The 25,592-nt window shown below is 43.8% G+C and overlaps 1 long non-coding RNA gene across 1 annotated transcript in view; it reads left to right on the top strand.

The window, feature by feature from the left end:
• LOC136582781 (uncharacterized) overlaps window positions 1–25,592 on the top strand; it is a 41,911-nt gene that overhangs the window by 3,038 nt on the left and 13,281 nt on the right. Inside the window, exon 2 of the long non-coding RNA XR_010787217.1 lies at window positions 5,456–5,556. This is a non-coding gene — a long non-coding RNA (uncharacterized lncRNA). The remainder of the gene's footprint in view (window positions 1–5,455; window positions 5,557–25,592) is intronic.

The raw sequence follows: 25,592 nt of genomic DNA, 5'->3' as shown, positions 1-25,592 counted from the left end.
TAAAAAGTTAATGTTCCAAAAGACAAGGTAAAGAAATGGATAAGGTTTGCGATGCGTTTTGGAGCAGCTCCTATGTACCGCTCTCCTATCACTGTGGGGGTTGCTTCTCCACCCGTGGTGACATCAGTGTAAATGAAGCGCTAGCTGAGCATGTGCAGTCAGTGACCCTTTCATTTCAACGAGGCTGACAAAAATAGTTGAGCAGCACCAGCTTGGCTATCTGGGCAGTCCCATTGAAAGTAAATGGAGTGCTAGTGTCCTTGCACAGCCAGCACTCCATGCAGTCTCCTTCCTACTGCGAGGATTGAAGTAACCTCGCAGTGAAGAGGCTGGGGAACACATGAATCCCGCTCTCTAGATCGGCGGGGTTGCAGCAGTGACACCCTCACCAATCAGCAAGTTAAGGGCCATTTACATGGGACTATTAAGGCTCAAAATTTGTTCAAATGTACAAAAATGCACAATAATCTTTAAGTCTAAATGCAAAACATTGTTTACTATTCGTTTACTTTATATTTTTTGCTAAATTTCAACGAGCATAAAAATCATCATTGGGTCCCTGACATCTCGCTGTGAGAAGTGAGCAATAGTCAGCGGTGATCTGCCTGTCTAAATGCTCTGCACAAGCGCTAACAACTTAGCGGTGACGCTCGTGCAGTTGTTTAGCCAACGGTTGTCCCGTGTGAAGGAAGCATTATTTCCTATCCACAGACTTGTAATCTTGGTACAACCCCTTTAGGGCTCCTTCACGGGCGTATTTCTCATCAGTATTTTGTGAACCAAAACCAGAAGTGGAATATGCAGAGAGAAAGTAGGATGGAAAGATTTGCATTTCTTCCGTATTTTGGACCCACTCCTGGTTTTGACTCCAAAAATACTGATAAAAGATACGCCGTGTGAAGGCGCCCTTAAAGACAGATTGCAGTGAGTCTGAGGCCGGCTCACGTGTGTATAACGCAATGTTTTACCGCTGTGGGAGATGGAGTATCGCCACGTATGGCAACGCTTTTTGACGGTCCATGACAGCATATCTCATGCACGCCGTCATGCATAGTCTTCCTTGTTTCACCCATAAAGAACAATAGGGCTCTATCGCACATAATACGCTGTAAAATAGAACATGCTGCATTCTGTTCTACATGTGTATTATATGCAATGAATATCCGCAGGTGTGAATGGATTAATGCAAATCAATATACTTTCTTTCACTCCATTTACCATGTATTATGTGTGTGTATATTGCGTGTGTAATACGCAATGAAATTCCACTCGTGTGAATGGGCCCTAACCCAAATTACAACCCGATCTAATACCTATGGTATATATCTAGTGCATTCACAGATGAAAGGACAAGTTCTGTCTGGCCTGGAGGCTATTCAAAAGCATTTAAATGCAGAAGGGTCCCGATTTTGAGAGTGAGCAAGGGGTCACCAGGAATATCTATAGGGGTCGGACGTAAGGTGTCCTTTCTGCAGTTCTTTTTAATAGACCTGTTGATCACCTGACATGTAGGTTTTAGTAAATACTTACGTTCCCTATAAAATAATTCTAGAGCAGCTTTTCTTAGAACTCCGCATCGTGGTATTCCTGTTATTCCTCCTGGAAAGGTATGGCAGCTCAGTGTCACCAGTTGGGGTGTCCGGCATGTGCGATGCCGCTCCATTCCTCTGCAATGGGCCTGCCAGATATAGCTGTGGGCTTGTATTTCCGTCAGCCCCAATGAAAGTAATGAAGCAGCACCACCCATGCTTGGCCACCATTGATTCAATCTCCACGTCCCTGCGGGGGTTGCAGCGAGCATGCAGTGAGGGGGGGGAGTTGGACACAGGACTCCCGTTCTCAGGATCGGTGGGGATCTCAGCTTTAAGAACCCCACTGATCAGATTTGTCATCTATCTTGTGAATAGGTTATAAGTCAGTCTTGGAATAACCCCTTTAAGCACCATGCCTGTATCATATTGGTTCAAGATCCCACTTTCATATTTAGAAACCTCAATTGAACATTAAAAAAGCATAAAAGAGAAAACTAAACAAGTATAAAGCTTCAGCCTGAAGTAAATAACAGAAATTAATTAAAACTTTAAGCTGCTAAGATTGAATGCGATACGTTGCGGTGGGCCATAAATTAGAGTAATGGATCCCTGTAACTCCCAAATGTCATAATGCTGTACTTTCTATTAAATACATTCAGTATTAACAACTGAGAAGGAAATGTGTAACATTTTACAGAAAATAAAGCTATTAATATATTATCGACTTGTGGATAAACTGATACATTTATGGCTTCTCTATGCCAAAGTGACTAGGGAATGAGCTCCCCTCTGTGCATATGAAACCCACAGAAGCCGTATATCACTTTATATTTTTCTGGCCTGCATTATGTTTTACTTTTCTGCATAGGATTAAAGGCAAAATTACATTTTTTCCCAGAGGATGATATGAGATAAGAACTCTTATAAGTAAAGCAGAATAAATCTGCTTTACTCAAGTGTTGTATAGAGGCAATATGTGGACCCCGCAGGCTAGTAGGTTAAGAGATGGAACACGTTGCGTTAAACAGCCAAATCCTCAACGCGAACTTTAGAACTTGCAACATTGTTTCGACCTTACAGCCCTTCTGGAATCATGTTACAGTCTCTTTAGGCACAAGGCAGGCCTGGCATAGCCCCAGGATTACACTTGTTGGTACACATGGGTATAGATTCACAGACTCTATAGTGACAAGACTTACATCTGCTAAGCAGGCACTTCCAGAACTCAATTGAAAGGCTTAGCTCACCCACTGCCTCTGTGTTGCTTCCACTTTGTAATTACACACCGGCTTGGGATCACGCTCCACCGCTCCGTCCAACGCGGCCACGTAGATCAGGTGATCAAGACTCCTCACGGAATAGAAACGCATCCTGTCTAGCGTCTGACTGCTTTCATGTAGCACTTCATATTAATAAAGGCTTGCGGACACTATTACCGCAAGGACAGCATTTTCTTCATTTACCCACTTCCAGAACTCACTCTGCTTCCACGATCAGGGGGCTCCAGGGCTTTCTCGCACCTCTGTACTTTTGCCTGCACCCAATCTCTTCCAAAGTCATGACTAGGAGGCTCCAGAGCTTTCCACAACTCATACTTGTTAGCCAACCTCTTTCACAGTCCATGACTTCCTGCTATCCCGCTCAACACAGAAACTCTCGCTCTTCACCACAGCGGCAACAACAACCAACAAACTTGCATGCCACACTCCCTCCCCGTGGAGCAAGACGTGCCCTATACTTCGTCCGACAAGTTTGGTGACCAATTATGTAAACCTTAAAGTCGTCACTAGACACACCATGTTCCTGGGGCTGTGACAAAAATCAGATTACACAGTTGCATATGAAACAATTATCTACAAGACTTCCTTCACTAGAGAGCTGGCACATTCATTCCTGCCACAGGCCAGTCCGATTAACCTGATTTCTCTTGTTTATTATATACCATCTAGAAAAGACGAGTTTCCTCAGTTCCCCTCGGGGATGCTTCACCCTACTGCCTTGCAAATCTACCCTAAAAGTATACCTCCGACAATGTAAAATCTCCAAGCCCTATCCATCTATACTAGAGATGAGCGAACGCGTTCGTCCGAGCTTGCTATTCGTGCGAATATTAGGGTGTTCGGGATGTTCGTTATTCGTAACGAACACCATGCGGTGTTCTGGTAAATTAAACTTTCTTCCCTGAGACGTTAGCGCTTTTTTTTGGCCAATATAAAGACAGGGAAGGCATTACAACTTCCCCCTGCAACGTTTAAGCCCTATACCACCCCCCTGCTGTGAGTGGCTGGGGAGATAAGGTGTCACCCGAGTATTGAAATCTGCCCCTCCCGCTGCTCGCTATGGATGCATTCTATATGCGCTCAATGGGGCCAGCGGCAGCAGCGCTGACCCCATTGAGAACATATAGAAGACAAATCCTTCTTCTCTGGCACAGCTGTAACAGCTGTAGCAGAGAAGAACGATGTTTGCCCATTGAATTCAATGGAACCGGCAATACAGCCGACTCCACTGAATGCAATGGGCTGCCGGCGATCGCAGGATGAATGGTCGGAAAGGGGTTAAATATATAACCCCTTTCCTGCAATTCATCCAGAAATGTGTTACACTAAAAATATATACCGGCGTATAAGGCGACGGGGCGTATAAGACGACCCCCCAACTGTCACCTTATACGCCGGTAATACAGTGGAGCAAAGAATAAAAAGCATTACTTACGTTTTTAGATGATCTGCGGCGCTCCTGCAGGCTGTCACTCCCTCCTGGTCCACGGCAGACAAGCTTTCTCCACGAAAGACTTTAAATCCCTGCCTCCAGAAGCACATGTGCCTTCAGCCAATCACAGCCAATGACAATGATGTCATTGAATGGCTGTGATTGGCTGTGTTTCTGGAGGCGGGGATTTCAAGGCTTGAAATCCCCGCCTCCAGAAACACAGCCAATCACAGCCATTCAATGACATCATTGTCATTGGCTGTGATTGGCTGAAGGCACATGTGCTTCTGGAGGCAGGGATTTAAAGTCTTTCGTGGAGAAAGCTTGTCTGCCGTGGACCAGGAGGGAGTGACAGCCTGCAGGAGCGCCGCAGATCATCTAAAAACGTAAGTAATGCTTTTTATTCTTTGCTCCACTGTATTACCGGCGTATAAGGTGACAGTTGGGGGGTCGTCTTATACGCCCCGTCGCCTTATACGCCGGTATATATTTTTAGTGTAACACATTTCTGGATGAATTGCAGGAAAGGGGTTATATATTTAACCCCTTTCCGACCATTCATCCTGCGATCGCCGGCAGCCCATTGCATTCAGTGGAGTCGGCTGTATTGCCGGTTCCATTGAATTCAATGGGCAAACATCGTTCTTCTCTGCTACAGCTGTTACAGCTGTGCCAGAGGAGGACGATCTTTATGCTGACAGTGGGGGGGGGGGGGGGCACTCTTGCCGCTATTGTGGCTTAATAGTGGGACCTGTGAACTTGAGATGCAGCCCACCATGTAGCCCCTCGCCTGCCCTATCCGTCACTGTGTCATTCCCATCACTTTCCTGAATTGCCCAGATTTTCACACATGAAAACCTTAGCGAGCATCGGCGAAATACAAAAATGTTCCGGTCGCCCATTGACTTCAATGGGGTTCGTTGTTCGAAACGAACCCTCGAGCATCACGGGAAGTTCGTTACGAATAACGAACACCCGAACATTTTGGTGTTCGCTCATCTCTAATCTATACTACTAAAAAGAAATATGTAGGTGGTCATACATTTATATTGTCATATAGGCAGACAAGAAGCTGCATGATACTTCTGGCCCCATATATCTGCCAAATGAGTAAAGAATTGTGCACAGTAAGACAAAAAGTAAGACAGTAAGCCTTCCTACATCCACCCACTGGGGAGTGAATGTTTATATAATGTATTTTCTTCATTTAGGGTGCCAGTTTCCAGGAAGGTTGGGTATGTTGCAGAGTTCCTGAACGTAACCCAGGGGTCCTATGCAGAAAAAAAACCAGCAAGTACATCATGTTCGGAAGGTAAGAGATCTTCCAATCTCATAATTTCCTGAAGACTCAATCCACTGAGGATGCATAAAAGTCCTTCACAGATAGGGAATGGCTAGAGTTTTGGCTGTGAGAAAATTGGATAGGAGACCTTTTAATGGCGGAGATGGCATTTGGAGTCATAGATATTACACGGTGGATATAGTATATCTTGACTTAAGTAAAGCATTTGACAAAGTATCTCATAGCATACTTATTGAAAAAGTGACCAAATATGGGAGTGACAAGGCAACTGTTAGGCTGCCTGTCCACGGGCGTTGCGATATCCCATGGCGGATCTCTGCCGCCGGGGGAGCAGGAGCCAGCTGACAGATCTCCATGATGCGATTTGCCAGCCGCGAGCGGAAAATCGCTATGATTCTCTGCTTGTGGACAGGGGGCCTGCGCTTTTCATCGCAACGCTATGGAAAGCATTCACGGTGTTCCCTGTGGCCAGATTATCGCCGCGGGGAACGCACTGAAAATTTGCCCGTGGACAGGAGCCCTTAAGTAGATTCACAACTAGCTGAGTGATCGTACTCAAAGAGTGGTCATAAATGGCTGCACATCCAAGTGGAAGAATGTATCAAGTGGGGGACCACAAGGCTCTGTCCTGGGCCCAGGGGTGGCCAACATTGTTATAAATGATCTGGAGGAGGGAATTGATGGGAAACTGATCAAATTTGCTGATGACACAAAGCTAAGAGGGATAGCTAATACTAGGGAAGAGGGAGAGAGTATTCAAAAAGATCTAGGAAAGCTTGCACAGTGGGCAGCGACTAACAGAATGGTATTTAACAAGGAGAAATACAAAGTCCTACATCTGGGCAAGAAAAATGAAGGAAGCACATACAGAATGAGAGGAATTGGGCTAAGCAGCAGCACGTGTGAAGAAGACTTAAATCCCTGTCTGCAGAATGGGCTGCCTCTGATTGGCCAAGCACTGTAACCAATCAGCTATTGAATGACAGCTGATAGCTGCCTCTGATTGGTCACAGTGCTCAGCCAATCAGAGGCAGCACTCACCCATTAATTCATTCAGGAATGAGTGAGTGCTGCCTTTGATTGGCTGAGCGCAGGGACCAATCAGAGGCAGCTCTCAGCTGTCATTCAATAGCTCAGAGCTGCCTCTGATTGGTTACAGTGCTCAGCCAATCAGAGGCAGCCCATTCAGCAGGCAGGGATTTTAAATCCCCGCCTGCTGAATACTCCTCAGACCAGTGGAGGAGAAGAGCCAGCTGGACGCGGTTGAGCCCCGGGAGCTGCAGAGAGGTGAGTATAGATTTTTTTTTTACACATTTTTAGGAAGGTTTTCAGGGAAGGACTTATATTTGAAGCCCTTCCCTGAAAATCATTGCAGCGCTTGCCGGCAGCCCATTGCTTTCAATGGAGACGGCTGTATTGCCAGCTCCATTGAATTCAATGGGAGAACGTCATTCTCCTCTGCCAGAGCTGTGACAGCTGTGCCAGAGGATCACAATCTTCACTATATGTTCTCAATGGGGTCGGCGCTGCTGCGGCCGGCCTCATTGAGTGCAAGATGAAACCCCTGGATGCGACAGCATCCAGGGGTTTCACATACACAGAACACCGGTTTTCCGCAGAACGCAGTTACATGCGTTCTGTGAACCGGTGTCCTATAATTTTCACCGCAGACATTTTTCCGCATGTAAAATTCGCACATGTGACCGCTGCTATTGAAAAGCATTGGTTCTATCTAGTGCAAATTTTTTGACGTGAGGAAAAGCGCCCGTTACAAACGCCCGTGTGATTGAGCCCTTACTTGGGACAACTATTGTAGTGTTCTGTATATTTGTGGATTAATGTGAAACAGAAGCAGAATTTTATTCCATGTGTCCATATGCAATCACAGAAAATGGCCGTTACTTACTGAGTGAGGAGTGCATATAGATGCATCCTCCTCTCACCATGCAGGTAGCTGACTACCAAATGGAGGAGCCAATAACACCTGTGAGGGCACCGATAAAACACCCACTCACACTGCCTCCTGATAATGAGGGGGGTGGATGCTTGGTGTAAACTCCCACACATAGTGGATACAGGGTGCCAGACCATTCTGATATATGTAGTTCACCATGCAGACCAGCAACCTATTAATAACGCCATGATAATTCGGCGGGTTGCCCTGCATATCCATCAGTGAACCACATTGGTACTGCCATGTGTCCATATGCAGTCTGTAAAAAGTATGGACTGAATATGACAGATAATATGCCTTGTGAATGGGTCCTACTGTGTCCCATTTATAATACTGGCATATTCTCATGTGGCAAAGGGGTGTTTTGGCCCCTTCGGGCACCAAGGTATGGGTCTGGCTGCTAACTCTGCACCTCTATAGCTATGCCCCTGATTTCTAACATAGACAAAATTTTATTTTCATATTTTAGACAGTTTAAGAGGAACGTCACTTCCGTGTCCACAAACATGTCCACCATTATGTACACATCCAGTTAAGTGAAACTTCTGACTTCTACGTCCTCAGTAAAGTCTAGTGACATTTAGAATAAAGTTTTTGGAATATTGCATTCAGCTTTGATGGGCACTCAGCCAGCCTCTTGAAGGAGTTAGGCCTTGATGGGCATTTTTCACCTGTCTAATCACTAAAACGAGTTCTCTGAGCGTCGTTCCTCCTCATTTCATGATTGAGTGGGGTTGAGTTATTGTATTTATGTAAGCCAAAGCCTCTGTCTTTAATGTAGTATCAATATTGATTAGAGATATCATTAAAAACTAAGAGTTTAGATGGTACAGAGCAGTCTAATCATAATCAGGATGCTAGAGACAGCTGGGAACATAGACTTAGATCTAGAACCTCTGATAGACAGGACAACTATACGTCAAAATTGCTCGTTTGACAGATTCTTTGACTGATAGTTGACTCGTTCTAAAGTACATTTATTTTCTAATGTATACGCGTTTGTGATATGGACATATCCTCCAAATATTGTAACATTAATGTAAAATTAGTTTCAATCCAAATAATTTGCATACCCTTACAATTAAACTTTAGTAGATCCCCAAAAAGTCGCTCATTGTCAGAGAACAGTTGGAGGAATAGCTAGTCGGAGAAGGTGCCAAAAATGAAGTAAAACCATTAGATCCCTCCCCACAGCCAGGTATGTGGAACCTCTGACTGCTAAGTCTTCAATATTGTCTATTAGTAACATAGGTCTTTTTACAGCCTAACATGCTATGTCCATCCAGTTCTGCCTATTATCCCTTCCTTTGTTGATCCAGAGGAAGGGAAAAAAATAATGAGCTAGAAGCCAATTTTCCTTATTTTAGGGGAAAATTCCTTCCTGACTTCAATCTGGCAATCGTAGTAATCCCCGGATCACTGACCCTTCTAAATGCAATCAGTAACTATAACATGCAATATTGTAACACTCAAGAAAGGTGTCCGGGCCCCTCTTATACTCTTTTATCGGTTTGCCATCACCATGTCCTCAGACAGAGAGTTCTATAGTCTCACTGCTCTTACAGTAAAGAACCCCCTTCTGTGTTGGTGATGGAACCTGCTTTCTTCCAGATGTAAGGAGCGCCCCCTTGTTACAGTCACAGTCCTGGGTATAAACAGATGATGGGAGAGATCTCTGTATTGTCCCTTATATATTTATACATAGTTATTTGATCGCCCATCAGCAGTGCTTTTTCTAAAGTGATGATGATGGTTATCCGTTCAGTAACACTCAACGTTTGGTCACTTTATGGATCATCGTTCTCCATGCTTTCCTATCCTTTACCGCAAGTAACCCCGAATTTGATAATTTTGATAACCTCTCTGGTTATTGTAGTCCATCCATTCCATTTATTTTAGTTGCCCACTTTTGAACCCGCTCAAGCTCTGATATGTCCTTCTTGAGTACCAGTGCCCAAAAGTGTACACAATGTTCCAATAGACCTCTTTTGATGCACCTCATGATCCTATTTGGCTCGGCCGCACCTGCCTGACACTGGTTGCTCCAGTTAGGTTTACATTTAACTAAACTCCCCAAGTCCTTTTCCCTGTCAGTTTTGCCCAGTAGTTTCCTATTTAGTGTGTAATGGTGACATGTACTTCCCCTGCCCGTGTGTATAATCTTACATTTATTAGAGATACTCACAAGCGGCGCGATATTGCATCTCTGTTCTGTGCGAAATCGCTGCATTTTCTCACTGCAATATTGTGATTTTTTTTGTCGCTACAAAGTCTTGCGACTTTGTGTCACTCTTTTGTCAGGTTTTTTAGCGGGGGCTTGAAATATAAGCCCTTCCTCGAAAATAAGCCCTATCAGCATCATTAAAAAATAAAAATAATAATAATCAAGCGCTGTCAGCTCCGGTGTGCATCTCCTCTGCAGCTCCAGCATATTTTTCTGCAGTCTTCATGCAGGCCTTTCTGAATTGGAGGTTTAAAATCCCCGCCTCCAGGAAGTGCTGGCTGTGATTAGTTCTCGAGCGCCATGGCTCAGCCAATGAGAGCCAACACTCGATGAACCAATCACAGCCATTCAATCGCACTGAATGTTTGTGATTGGCTGACCCAGCACTCGAGAATCAATCAGTTTTCAATCCCTGTCACCAGGCAAAATTCAGAGGCAAGGGAGCACAGAAGCCAGAATACTCATTAAACAGGCACAGGTCAGAACGAGGAATACAGATGAATTGAGACTTTGTCATAATGGATAATAAGACCTGCTATATTAGGTATCCTTCATGAGGGAAGGATGCTTAATATAGCAGTTTATAGCTGGTAATTGATAGGGGATGGGATTAGGAAGTGTTTGCTGACCCTTTAAGAGAGGGCGTGGAACACTGGGTTCACACAGGGTGGATTTGCCAAGCTTTCTGGTGTTTCCAGGTAGTGGAGGCTGAAGATGGTGATGTAATCTTGATGCACGACCAAAAATGTAGGCTGTGACTTCAGCAGAGGAGGTAGGCGAAACTTTCTCTGACAGGGAGATGTTCCCTGTGGTCTAGGCAATGTGATGTGCTAGGTTGTGGGTATGATTTGTCTAGTTTGCAGGCGGATGCATTGTTTTGTGGGTGCATTGTCTGTGTGCGTCTACCCTGTACATCACGCTAGCTCGCCCCCTGAGCCAACTTTAACACCTGACTTCATGTGGTTAAAACACATTATTGTTACCGGGACTTATTCTTTAATGTCAGATTGGAAGATCCTCATTTTCAGGTCTTATTGAAGCCTACCATGCTTGTCAACTAGGGGAAAAGAGAAAAATATTCCTTTAATTATTAATTCAGTGTTAAAAATGTCACAGTGAGTATTACATGGATAAGTCTCCAATATACACAAACGGGGCCATCAACCATAACTGATTTCCTTTGGGTGTCACAGATTTGAGACAGACTTATGAATTTTTAACATCACAGTCGGATAGATTTTATTGCAGTCTCACAGATAAAAGTCAACATTCTTCTACAAACTGTAGCCTGTGGGCTACTGAGTCTTGTGGAGGATTAGGAAACTTGTTCATTGGGATTTGTGTGGAAAGGGAGTTATCCTGGCTCGATTTAATAGCTGGTAATTGTGACAGAGGACATAAAGTTACTTGTCACTGCATCCAATAAGAATGCAGAAATGACAAATCAGAGAATGCCTAAATGACTGGATTCGATCATTCAAATAAAAACCAGCAAAAAAAAAGTTTTCCAGCCCAGTGTGGTGTAATGACATGATGGGGAACGTGAATTGTAGCATCAGTAGGATGAATCTGCTGTAGGACTGAGTCCTGTAAACACTGAAGTACAGCTGCACTGCAGTAAATATGAAGATTACTAAGTAATGGCAGACATTGGGGAATAGCTAATCAGGGATCTGACAGGCAAAATATACAAATGTGTTGACAGAGTCATCAACTAAATATTGGTAAAACATTATGGAACGACTGAGGGCTGTACGGGGACCTAGTTTTATAACCATCAGAGTCTATTGAGCTTACAGAAGAGCTGAAGGCCAAACAATATAGCCTTGGCCTGCATCACTGATAGGCTTACACAGAGCTGCTTAGGCCTTTAAGAAAGAAATACAAATGATCAGCTAATTCAACATTAGCTATTCTACATCATCCCCTACATGTCTTCAGTAATGCTCATCTGCCACTTCACTTCCTTTCAGCTCTGCAGCATTAGGGCGTAAGTTTGGTCAGCGATTCCAACTTAGCTAGGTATTAAGTGAGGCTCAGGCTGTTGCTCTCCCTCCTCCATGCTTTATACTGCAGCTGTGTTAGTTTCCATTACAACAAAATATAAACTAAGTAACTAAGTAATGGTTCATTCACATCAGCGTTGGAGGTTCTGAACCTCCATCACTGCTTTCTACTAGAAAACAGGACGGATCAGTGCAACAAGCTGCGCTAATTTATCTTGTAAACTTTGGCTAAATGCGCTACTGCTGGCCAGAATCGAATGGACCCCCATTATAGTCAATGGGGGGGCTATCCGTCACAGTTTTGTTTCATTATGAGATGGAGCCATCTAGCCATGGACTGCTGTTTCCTGCTTCCGAACACAGCAGGAAAACAGAATACCCTAACTCTGATGTAAACAAGTCCTAATTAAACCACCAGTAGCAGAAAGATCTTCCAGTACCAACCACAGAAACAAGCCAAACAGACTCACTAAAAGGGAAACCAGATATTTGCTTTGAAAAATTAACCTAATCACAAAACCCCCATTTCTACTGTAAAGAAAGCTTTAGGGCGTCCAAGAGAGTCCAGCAAGTGCCAGGGCCGTCTCCTAAAGAGGATTAAGCTCCGGGATCGGTTTAATACAAGTGCAGAACTTGCTGAGGAATGGCGGCAGACAGGGAGGTGAAAGCTTTTCAAGGCTGGCCTTGTGTGAAGAAGGGCGGCAAAGACGCCACTTCTCTCCAAGGAAAACAACAAGCACAGACTCCCCTTCTGCAGGAAGTATGGGGATTGGACTCCAGAGGATTGGGGGAAAGTTATTTTCTCCGATAAAACCCCTTCAGGCTGTTTGGGGCATCTGGAAGAAAGATTGGCGGGAGAAGTAAAGGTGAGTGCTACCATGCATCCTGTGTCATGCCAGCAGTAAGGCATCCTGAAACGTTCATGTGTGGGGTTACTTTTCATCCAAGGGAGTGGGCTCACCCATGGTCTAAGACCACCGCCATGAATAAAGAATGGGATCTAAACCTCCTCCAGGAGCGACTTCTCCCAATAATCCAGGAGCAATTCGGTGATGAACAATGCTTTTTCCAGCGCGATGGAGCACCAGGTCAAAAGGCAAAAGTGATCACTAAGTGGCTTGGTGAACAAAATAGAGACATTTGGGGTCTATGGGGTTCTCTACTGAGAACTTTTGGTCAATCATCAAAAAGCAGGTGGATAAGCAAAAACACAGAAATAGTGATCAATTCCAATCACTGATTAGGAAGAATGGGTTGCCATCAGTCAGGATTTGGCCCAGAAGCTGATTTCCAGGATGCTAGGGTAGAGTTTATAAGGCTTGAAAAATAACGGTCAACGCTGTAAATATTGGGTTTTACCTAAACTTGATGTATTAAGGACCTAGCACAGCAAATATATGGCGCTTGGCCCTGTGCTTTAATTCCCACGGATAGCAAAAATACGGCGCAGGATTGAAACCCCTGCAATCAAGCAGGAGTAGGTCGGGGAACATGGGGGAAGAAGTGGTTTTTAACCACTTCTGCCTTCTCCTTTCCCGGATACATAACTATGTACTAAGAAGTTAAAGTGGAAGGGTTTCTTCCACTATGCGACGGAGCAATCACATGACCACCGGATCCCCTGGCACAGCAGAGCTGTAAGGTCCTTGCAGATCCTGATCAGCTCTGTTAGTGACTGATGTCACTACAGGGGGATCTTTTCCCCTGTAACTGGGGCTCCTATGGACGCCCTTTTCTCCAGTATTCCATATAGCAGTCTATGACTATAATATTACAGATCTTATAAAACAATATAATCTTATGTATGCTGTGTCTACTAAATACCAGGGAGCCCCTTTAAGGATTGCTGACTCTATCCTACTAGTTCATGAGTTAAATCTGCTCCTGGTTCCAGGCTTTCAGAATTTTTCCTTCGTTTATATCACACTGCAGTCATTTTATATATATTATTTATCTCACTTGTACAAAGGTTTCGGCATTTATTAATGTTAAATAGTTGCTTTGCTGCACCCTAACTTGAGGGGACTGACAGAATTGATGGCACTCATCTCCTCAGCCTGGTGACAGCTCGCTGTTAGAGGACAGCTTGACTTTCTAATGCTTTTAATAAACCAACAATAAACAGTCAAGTCTGAGGAGTACATTAATTTTTAAACTACAGCCGAGATGGTCACTAGTAACAGAGCAAAGTTTATCACATCATTTCAGTAGAATCATTCCTTTGTATTCTGTTTTTAGCCGTCAGATAATAATGACCTTGTCTATAGCAGGAAGTCAGTTTATTGTCTGTAAAATATTTTCTTGTCTCGTTTATATATCCAGATCATTAACATGAAGGATGATTTGGGACTACAGGCTAATTAAGATTTTATTTAATGTTGTGCTCAAATAGAAAGGTAAAAATAAATGAATGTAGCAAAATGCGTCTAGCCTGCTGACAAATAGCAGAGCAGAACAAAAAAGAAGTGGGATAACAAATAGCAAATGGAAAGAATTCACAAGCGTCCCATCCTGAAGGCAAGTAAAAGTGCTACAACTGTAAGGAAAGTCACTTCAATAAAATGGGACTTAGGGCAGGCTCACAAAGCGTTAAAACGGCCCTTTCTGGTTCCGAAAGCTCGCATTAACACCATGTATTTTTGTTAACCATTGAAAGGTATCCTATCTACAAGATTACTTGGTTGCTCTTAGGCCTAAAGCCCACGGACGGATTTCTGACGCGTTTCACGCGGTGGAAATCTGTGGCGTTATTCCGCAGCTATTAGGTTCTATTGAACCTAATAGCTTTTTGCCTTGCAATGGTCACACTGCGGAATTCTGCAGCGTGAAAGAAATCGCGGCATGTTCTATTTGCCGCAGAAAAACATGCGTCTGGCTTCCATTGTACTCAATGGAAGCCATCCGTCACACGATACTTCTGCTGTGAACTTTGGGTAATCACTTAAATCGTTAGTGAGCCGGATATTTTGGCCGCTCAGCAGTCACATACCAACCATGTGCAAACACCGTACCCTTACTTCACGTCCCCATACGCATTACACTTTAGTAGTCTGAACCTGCTGATAACACCACGGCCGGACGACTCTCTGAGGTGTATGAGGGGCGGCCCAGCTTTTTCCCGACAAAGGATGTTGCGGGAGAGAAGGATTGGGGATGCTGAATTTCAACATTCTATACTTTTGTTTCCCAGGAGATAAAGCACCCGCAGAGCTGACTGCGGCTTACCTCCCTAAACACACAAATGTCTGGCCAAGCCAAATGTTAGTGTATGGGTGATCCAATGGAAATAGCTATTGAATCGCTCTTCTGACAGTTATTGAAGGTGTATGGGAACCTTCAGATTGGACTGGATACATTGTAGCAAAACCCCACAGCTATGTGAGCAGGATAGGATGAGAACACATCTTCAGCCTCTAAATATACAATGAATGTTTTCACTCACATCAAGAAGATATCTGCAAAAACACAGAGGACATTTTAGACTGGCATTTTATATGCCGATGTGAGTACAGACACATCTGGATAGATGAGCGCCAAGTTTATTAGGAAGTGCAGATCTCTGAACACACTTGGTATATATGAGGCCAGTCTGTGCGCCAGACAGTAAATCTACAGCGGCTACAACCTGGTGTAGCGTTCAGCTATGAGCTACACCAGTAATCCTGATGGGCTTCCAAGGCCATGCTCCCATTTGTTGTTAAGCTCAGTCCACTTTTAGTAAAGTGACGAGCCGGGCATCAAAAGGCACAAAAGTTGCACATTTTTGCGCAAGTATGACTTGTGCACAAATGTTCAACTTTTTTGCCCCGGTTTTCTGGCATAAAAGGGTTTGAGAATTTCCCCTAATTCTATTTGTTGAGTAACATTTCACTATATAATTAGAGTTCATCTACATAAAAATAAAAAACTCTTCAAAACTGTCAACTTTACTTTATGATGCCGAATACATTTTAAAATAGGAATTAGTCTCACCGATTTAGTATTTTTTAATCCAGTGACCTACTGTATTAACTGCTAGGTCGTTGCAGTCTTGTTGACTCTGCCCTAAACCCACACATGCACAGAACATCTCCCATACAGCCCAGTTCACCAACAGGAGTGGAAAAGAGCAGTAACAAGAATATTTCCACAGAGGAGTGTGGGCAGGTTAGGGCAATGAAGTTGTAATGTGGATGGACAAGAAGGTCCGCCTGTGTCATCTTGGCTTTTTGGTCATAGCAGCTGTAGGCATTTGCTAATCATGGATGGACATGTGTGAAGTACAGTATGGCATCTTACTGTAACTCAATGCACAGTGATAGATGTGCATAACAACATTTATTATGCATTCTGGATTAGCTCTGGGGGACTTCATGGATGTTATCCCAGCAGTTTATATCTAGATTACTCTTCATCCAATCTGTAGGCATATAGTTCTGAAATTCACAGAGGGTGTGTTGGACACTTGGCCAGGTACCAGACTAGGCAAAATAATTTCAGCGCATATGTAATGATGGGAAATACTTGTAGGCCATCTTTGATTAAGGTAGGCTGAACATACTACTTTTGTCACAATGGTCATTATGAAATATTGAGCTCTCATGCTGTCAAAATGAACTTTTTTTTAGCTCCACACAATCATATTTTACCAACTCTTCAGTACATAGTGAAAACTCGTAGTAAGAGGCTTTATTCCCTGCATACAATTTTCGGAACACAGAGGCTTGATATACTCTATAAATTGCAGAATGTAATAAAGTAAGGGGGGGGGGGGGCGTATGGTTTATTGCTGTTTAGTGATAATATGATGTTATTTTCTGTGTAACAGTACTGTGGCTTTAAGAAGGGCCAGGAATGCAGGAACAGAGTTGAGCAGTAAGAAGAGACAGGAAGTAGTTAAGAGAGGGGCTTGGTGCAGGATGGAGTTTGAAGCAGGAGTCTCTCCTGGTGTACTGCAGTGTTTCAGATACAGTCCTAGGGAGAGTTCCCCCAAGGAGAAAGAGATACAGCTATTGAGAAGCTTGCAGAGTGTGCAGAGAGCACCTAAGTTGTGGACAGAGTAAGAAGAAAGTCTTTCCTGGTTTGTGCTACAGGGCAGTAGTAATTGTCCTACTGGCAGTTTTCTGTGCTAAACAGGAAAAGGAGAGCTGAACAGTGAAGTCAGGGCCAGGCGGTTCCTCCGTTCCCTTCCCTCCGATGATGCTGAATCTATACTGGCGGGCTGGAGAGAAATTGGTCACTGGACAGCTGGGCACAGAACTGTTGCAGGTCTAAAGGCTGTTTAGTGAGACAATTATTGCTTATTGCGGTCTAGGACTCTGAATAACAACCGTTCATACTGACTCTTGTACTTTATTGAGATATCTCAGATATTGAGTCAAACGTTACTATTTCCTGTTTTACAGTTAATAAACTGTTGTTTGTTCAGCAGTGACGACTACTGTGCCCCATGTCTGTCAGGCTGACATCGACCCAGACAACCCTGATCCCGCTGTCTGCGGTCCCTTACAAAAGCAATATTGAATACTTCTCTGCAGCACCTAGTGGTCACTGATCATTCTGCAACACTTCTTATCACTTTTGGACAAAATAAGCACAGGGGGCGAGCTGCACTTCAGGCGCATGTCATTGTAGTAAATCTTTGTCTCCGACTCCTTCATATGTGACTCATGTTTTTAAGTGATAAATTTACTGTATTAAAATCATAACATCAAGCTTTTCATCACTATTATGATAAAATAATCAAGCTATTTAGATAGAACATAAAATATATTTATTGGAATACAATTTTAGAAGTTGGCACTGACTGCGGGCAGATAAAAATAAAAAAAAATGTAGGCACAGATTTATCTCAACTAAAAGGCTTGAAGAAGCAGCATAAGATACTTTGTAGAGAGGAAAGACAATGACTGATTATCTATTGCTGCCTCTACATCCTAGTCATCAATGTTTCTGATAAATAGGGGCTTAGATGAATAGAACATGTACTTATAGACAGTTTAAAGCTTTCCTAAACGCCTATGAAAGGATATATGGAACAAATTCTGCATTTATTTAATTATACCATATTTATAATATATATATACAGTATAAAACTTTTTTTATAAGCCGGAGTCAGTACATTTCTACCAAAAGTGTGACTCTGACTCTGAATCCACAACCCTGATGTAGAAACGGAGGAGAGTGTTGGCTTATCATTGACATAAGCCCAACTGCCTATGTTGAGGTCACCATTGCTGGGCAGATGAATGGAGCTCTATACCATGTGACCTAGTGTTGGGGCTGGAGGTGGATGTGTTGGCACAACTGGACTAGATGAAGCATTTCCCATCCCTGTATAACCATTTTTGATCCTTATATAAGTGAAAGACAAAAAGGACAGAGATACGAGGTATAAAGCATCTTTCTCATGTCTCCCTTTGTCTATTCAATCAATGTGCAGGAAATCTACCTCTGAGATTTGCCATTTTACAGGCCTTGTATAATAGTTTGTAGTTTTCAAATAGAGAAATGCTCATAGAAAGCCCGTCCCAGGACGGCGACTGCAATCGATATATAAAAATATTCATGATCTGAAAAGTTATTTAGTGGAATTAAAGGGGTTGTCTCGCGCCGAAACGGGTTTTTTTTTTCAATAGGCCCCCCGTTCGGCGCGAGACAAACCCAAAGGATGGGTTAAAAAAAAAAAATATATATATTACTTACCCGAATCCCCGCTCTGCGACGTCTTCTTTCTTCCTTCTCCAAGATGGCCGCGGGGATCTTCACCCACGATGCACCGCGGGTCTTCTCCCATGGTGCACCGTGGGCTCTGTGCGGTCCATTGCCGATTCCAGCCTTCTGATTGGCTGGAATCGGCACACGTGACGGGGCGGAGCTACGATGACGACGAGGGACCAGCTTTCCGGCACGAGCGGCCCCATTCACAACGCAGAAGACCGGACAGCGCAAGCGCGTCTAAAAATACCAGAAGACAGCGAATTTAGACGGATCCATGGCGACGGGGACGCTAGCAACGGAGCAGGTAAGTGAATAACTTCTGTATGGCTCATAATTAATGCACAATGTACATTACAAAGTGCATTAATATGGCCATACAGAAGTGTATGACCCCACTTGCTGCCGCGAGACAACCCCTTTAAGAATAATAGTTATAATACAAAGGCATCAGCTATTTAGAATACACAAAATACCCCGGACAAACCAATGTGGAGGTCCCTTTGTGCAGTTCAGAGCTCCTTTTCACCATTATATATTCGAGGATGTACCATGATTTCACAGGACTTAAGTTTGAAATTTATTAAATCAAGATTTTGCCTTTTTGTGAAAAGGTAATTGTGGAACCTCCGCAGGTGGTTGATGAAGAAGTACATTTTACAATGTAGGCTTGGGTAATTGAGAGAAGTAGCAGCTTCTGTAGATGCTGATGATATGAGGCATGAAGTTTGGTATAGATGCTATGGTGATGATGAGGGAGTGTGAGGAATAGCGTGTAGTGGTACATAATACGTACAAATGAGGACATAGCGGTTTTGATAGGAAACACACACACTAGCTTGTTACCCACGACTTCTTCCACGTGGAATTTCTATTTTTTAAATCTAATCTGTGTTTTGATGTATATTGAAATGTAAAAGGTTGAAATAGTGAAAGGAATGTAGTAGCAATCTGCTATGTCAGCACAGTTCTGGTCTTGTTATCTTTTGTTGGATATAAAGGTTTTGTGGGCTGTATACATGTGAGCCGCCACATACAGTTGCCCATGAGAAAAACATGTTTTTTCTAAATGCACACCTGCTACCTTAAGTGTTTGCCCTTGAGCCTTAAAGATCATTAGCACTGTAATTGGCTGCTATTTGTTATACTGCTGAGGCAAAATAAAAGCTGTGCTGTGATTGGTTGCTATAGGCAACACAGATTTTATTTAAAATCTCAATCCATGTTCATGTGTCTTTGGTTCAAGCTTTAATTCCAGGCAATGCTAGTGTCACGTATGCATGGGACACGCTGGTTACGTAACCTGAAAAGAGTGTGCTAATGCACACCAAGCAGTACCAAATAATGACAACTGCATAAAGGAAACAAACTTTCCCTAATAAACTAAACCAGGGAAGGGACCTGCCTAACCAGCAGATAACCTGTCCTGACAAGGACGAACCTGACCTTGTACCTCGGCCACTAGTTAACCCTATGGGGGATAGATGAATAACATGGAAAACAAGATGGAATAAAAATAAACTGTTGTATTCAGCTTTGTGCAGTCACAGGTAAACAGAGGAACCAGCTCCAAGCTTCTGGCTTCCTCCACAGCCAACGGATGACTGAAAATAAACCGCACCCAAGCCAAGTCCCAGGCCAGGCTAAATAGCCCTGACAAAATACCCACAAGCATGTGTGATCTAATAACACTCCCACCAGAGCCAGAAACACACCCAAAACCTGCACCAGACTATCTAGCAGGAAAGCCATCACAGGACCGCCGCCACAGCCAGGTATCACTGCTAGCTTAATAATCGCATACATGCAGCAACGATGTCTGTCCAGTTGTGTAGGCATAGTTTATGATATGCACCCCCTTCCTCTCCGCTTCGCCGTACGGTGCACCTAGGCATCACTAAACAAATCTGTTTTGTCACGCTCCCTAGAGAACTCTATACATTTTTGGGATAAAATGTAGCCTGTGTCCTTCCTCAAGATGCAAGCATTCTCCCTGCCAAATTTCATTAAAATTGCTTCAGTGGTTTAGCTGTGAAAAGGTAACAAACAGAGTGAGTTACTTTTGCATTTATAATATTGGTATGGAGATATAGGCCACCTGCAGATGGCCGGGTCGGATCCCGCTGCAGGGACCAGTGCGGTGCTCACCTCTCCCGCGGCTCCAGCTCTTTGATGTGCCGGCTGCTGGCCAGCTGGCGCATGCGCAGAGCAGAGCAGGGGCACCGAGTGAGACATTTCTGTGCGGGCCTCTGCGAGACCCGCAAAGAAATAGAGCATGCTGCGATTTGTTTTCCACGTTGTTTTCACACGGACAAATCGCGGCCGTCTGCATAGGATTGCGTTTTGCAATGCAATCCTATGCAGGCGTCCAGGAGCGGAAATTCTGCGGGAAATTCCGCTGCAGAATTTCCGCCCGTGTGCAGGGGGCCATATATATTAGTTATGCCCTATACTGTCACAATAGGGAATAATTCGCAATTGTGGTAGAACCCCTTTAAGTGTCCTCTCCAATGATCTTTTGCTGTACCCGTTTTTAACATGCACGGGTAATTAGAGATGAGCGAACGTACTCGTAATGAGTACTTACGCACCTGAGTACCGCCATTTTCGAGTACTTCAGTACTCGGGGGTAAAGATTCGGGGGGCACCGGGGGGCGGGGAGAGGCGCGGCGGTGCGGGGGGTAGCAGCGGGGAACAGGGGGGAGCCCTCTCTCTCCCTCTCCCCCCCACTCCCCACTGCTACCCCCCGTGCCGCCATGGCGCCCCCCGAATCTTTACGCGCGAGTACCGCTGTACTCGAAAATGGCGGTGCTCGGGTGCGTAAGTACTCGTAACGAGTACGTTCGCTCATCTCTACGGGTAATGTTTTATAAAAAGATGAGAGTGTTCACATAACTATATGTAAAAACTACAGCAGGCACAGAGACCAATGCGCTTATCCACTATTATCCCTCTGCATCGCCATGATGTGTAGGGTGTGAAGACGAATGTTTGCAGGGAGCTGGCGAAAGATTTTTTGTATTTTGCAGTGCCTATTGAGTCTAACGAGATTAAAAGCTGTGCAAAACCAAAAGATCGGGATGACTTTTACAGGGACACAAAGCAGACACTTCAGAAAGATTATGATGTGTGAAAAAAATGTCTAATCTGGGGGTATCTAATGTCATATCGTGGCGGATTCATACATTTCCTGCAACTCTAAATTGTAGAGGTTCTCCTCAAGTATCTTCTTCCCCTTCATACCGTTTTATTTCATCTTCCGGCTTTCTGTAACATTCGACCATATTCTATACTTTAATATCAGGTCATTATGTTCTGAGTCTCTCTATATTGCCCAGCTTCCTGTCAGGCAGATGGTTTATACATCTAACACAATGGTTAACCTGGTTGATTTCATTTTCAAGGTACAAGTAAGCTATGAAATAAATCATGTTTTATCATACACAGGAAGCCTTTCAATAAGAGGCAGCAATGAGCCAATGATACTTATTACACAGGCACTGACAAATGACACAAACTCATTCTAGTTATTTATCAAGTAAAGCCTGTGATTTCAGGAGACGCAATGAGAAGATGACGGGGCAACGTTTGACAACGCTAGTTAAATAGAATGAGATGGAATCTGTTTCCTCTGGAAATTAACTTAGCGCTAATTCTTTGGAGTTTTCCATTTATTAATAATGTATTTATTGACTTAAAATATCTGACACGACAAATAGCAGAATGCAATTTCTCAAAGTTTTCGAGCTTCTAATTCAGTTGGGTTAGGAGCAACTGATCAATTTAGGAAGTTAAAGGCTATCATCTGTTATGGTTTGTTTAAGCATGTAGATATTGTATCAGGCCGGGCCATCAATCACGCCGGCTGCATTATTTAGCACAAGGTGAAGTGTTAGTAGAGTTAGTGAGCTAAGCCTCCATCAGGAATATCAGAAAGGGACACTGGGGAGACAGATCCATCCTCGGCTGACGTTTGATGGCTAGACGGATTGTTGAGTTAAAGCACTGAGAGATGCAAATAGAATTTGTTACTTTGTAACATGGCAGGAAAATATACTCCTCAATGTTGAAATTGCAGCACCAAGAAGGACAGGCCATAGGGTTATGCAAATCAAGAAAGTATAAGATGTCGCTAAGATATGTAAATGTTAATAATTTCAAGCACCTAGCTCCAATCTGTGGCATGTGGGAGGGGCTTAAATGGTATAAAAGTCAGATTGAAAGTAAATATTTTTAGCCACATGAAGCTTCTAAAACCTGAATATAGCCTTGAGGTATGATTGTGCGATGCCTCTTGTTTGTCCATGTGCCAGTTATTGGCACAATAGCTGAGAGGGACAGAATCCTTGAACTGAAAGACCTTGGTTTATAACTCCAGCAGATTGTTACATGGGTAGGCCAAGATGTCAGCACTGTTCAATGTTGTGTCACCTAGTGGTCGGAAGAACAAGAACAAGTTGGAATGACAGCAAGAGGTGCACAGAGGTCACCCTTTGCACAAGTAGATCATCAGATTAGAAGAAGGGCGTCTACTCATCCATTCTGTACTGTGAAGGAAATTGGATGTCACATCCCAAGCCTAGGGTGTTGAGCAGTGTCTACACAAACCATCAGAAGGCATTTGCAAGACATTGGGCTATGAGCCAGATATCCAGAGACAGGTGTTCCACTGATCTCACCACCGCTCTCAAAGACTATCATGGTACAGAGCAAGACAGCCATAGAGGCTTGAATGGAGGTCTGTCCTCTTCAACGATGAGTCCTGCTTTTGTCTTGGACACAATGAGAGCTGGAGATTGGTCTGGAGACCATCTGGGCAACGCTATGAAATGGCCTTCATGGGGAAACGTCACACCGGTCCTACTCCCAGGATTATGGTGTAAGGTGGCATAATGTATGGTAGTTGGACCCCTCTAGTCTTCATTCCAGGTACACTAACAGCTCAGCGTTAGATCGATTTGCTTGTGGAACCAGCGGTACGACCAATTCTCCGAAGTGTCCCAGTAGTTGTTTTTAAACACTACAACACCAGGCCGCACGGTGCTTGTGAACTGTGAGCAGCCTACAAGGTCTACTAAATGTGCTACCATGGACTGCAGCGTCTCCGGACTCTTCTCCCGTCAAGCACATCTGTCATTGGCTGGCAAATGCATAGAGAGCTGCCAGCAGCACATCTTAATGATTTGCATACCCAAGTGCATTCAGCATGGCAGAACATTCCTCAGACAATCATTAATAACCTCAGTGATAGCATGCCAAGGCGTGTAAGTGTGTATAGGTCTGCGCGTGATGCTCATACTCAATACTGAATCAATCGGGAGGTTTTGAATATTTTGTTTCCATTTTTTTAATCATTTGGATATTGTTAACACGTCTATCGATTCTGCGATTTCCATAATTCCACGAGTTTTTCTTCTTAGTTTTGCAATTTCAATGTTCGGTGTAGTTTCTAAGAAATCTATTATAGTATATAGCAGTTTTTATACTCTATTTTAATACTCATATATACACACATGCAATCCAACTACAGCGTTGTACCCTGGTATACCCCGTACGCCCTAGTGCCCACTATGGACCATTTAATATTTGAGTGAATAGATCTACAAAGGAATACAATACGCTGAAGAAAAAAAACTTGATTGGCTCTAATCTTTTTCACACGTCTATGACCAAATGTGCTCATGGACAATACATGGCAGCTGCAGCGGGATGCATCCAATTTCAACTGGACCCGATAAAAATACCATCAGACACAGTCTTGCCGATAGGATAAATTGCACTATTTCAGGAGATTATTAGTGACTAGCTGATATACCCGGCATCACCCGAGTTAACTGGGAACAGGTGTTTACGTGTTGTTTGCACGGAAAAGTTTATGAAGTCGTGGTTACTTTAGAGGAACAGAGGAATAAAATATACACCTAGAGGAGCGTTAGATTCTCCTCAGATTGCATGTACTGATGTCCCTCTGCAGAATGTGCCACCCCTCCCACTCTCCTCACTTTTTACTGTTAAGCGTAACGCCCCTTTTGTTTCAAATTTACCCTCAGACTAGAGGTTGCAGCCCCTTCTTAGCCTTAAAGGAGTTGTCTCGCGGCAAACCTCAAAATTTTACCTTACCCCATTCCCCCTGTCTCCCCCTGGCATAAAATAGCAAATTAAAGCGGTTTTTAAACCGCTTGCTACTCACCGATCTGACGAAATAAGGACTTTAAAAAATCTTCTCCCAAAGATGGCCGCCGGTCCTTTCCCAGGGATGCACTGCGGTTTTCTCCCATGGTGCACCGCGGGTCTTCTCCCATGGTGCACCATGGGCTCTGTGCATTCCATTGCCGATTCCAGCCTCCTGATTGGCTGGAATCGGCACACGTGACGGGGGGGAGCTACGATGACGACGCGATGACCAGCTCTCCGGCACGAGCGGCCCCATTCACCAGGCAGAAGACCGCACAGCGCAAGCGCGTCTAAAAAAGCAAGAAGACATCAGAATTAGACGGAGCCATGGCGACGGGGACGCTAGCAATGGAGCAGGTAAGTGAATAACTTCTGTATGGCTCATATTTAATGCACGATGTACATTACAAAGTGCATTAATATGACTATACAGAAGTGTATAACCCCACTTGCTGCCGCGAGACAACCCCTTTAAAGGCATGCTTCCTTATGCACTTTACAGCCTTTCAGTATATACACACAGAGGTCATTTAGATTCTCCTCAGTATATATACATAGAGTTGAGGTAGATTCTTCTCAGTATATACACACAGAGGTGAGGTAGATTTTCTTCAGTATATACACAGAGAGGTGAGGTAGATTCTCCTCAGTATATACACATAGAGGTGAGGTAGATTCTCCTCAGTATATACACAGAGAGGTGAGGTAGATTCTCCTCAGTATATACACATAGAGGTGAGGTAGATTCTCCTCAGTATATACACATAGTGAGGAGGTAGATTCTCCTCAGTATATACACATAGAGGTGAGGTAGATTCTCCTCAGTATATACACATAGAGGTGAGGTAGATTCTCCTCAGTATATACACATAGAGGTGAGGTAGATTCTCCTCAGTATATACACAAAGCGGTGAGGTAGATTCTCCTCAGTATATACACATAGTGAGGAGGTAGATTCTCCTCAGTATATACACATAGAGGTGAGGTAGAT

Source organism: Eleutherodactylus coqui, chromosome 11, assembly GCF_035609145.1.
Source record: "Eleutherodactylus coqui strain aEleCoq1 chromosome 11, aEleCoq1.hap1, whole genome shotgun sequence".
Classification (NCBI taxonomy): Eukaryota; Metazoa; Chordata; class Amphibia; order Anura; family Eleutherodactylidae; genus Eleutherodactylus; species Eleutherodactylus coqui.
This window is presented reverse-complemented; position numbering and strand designations above follow the sequence as displayed.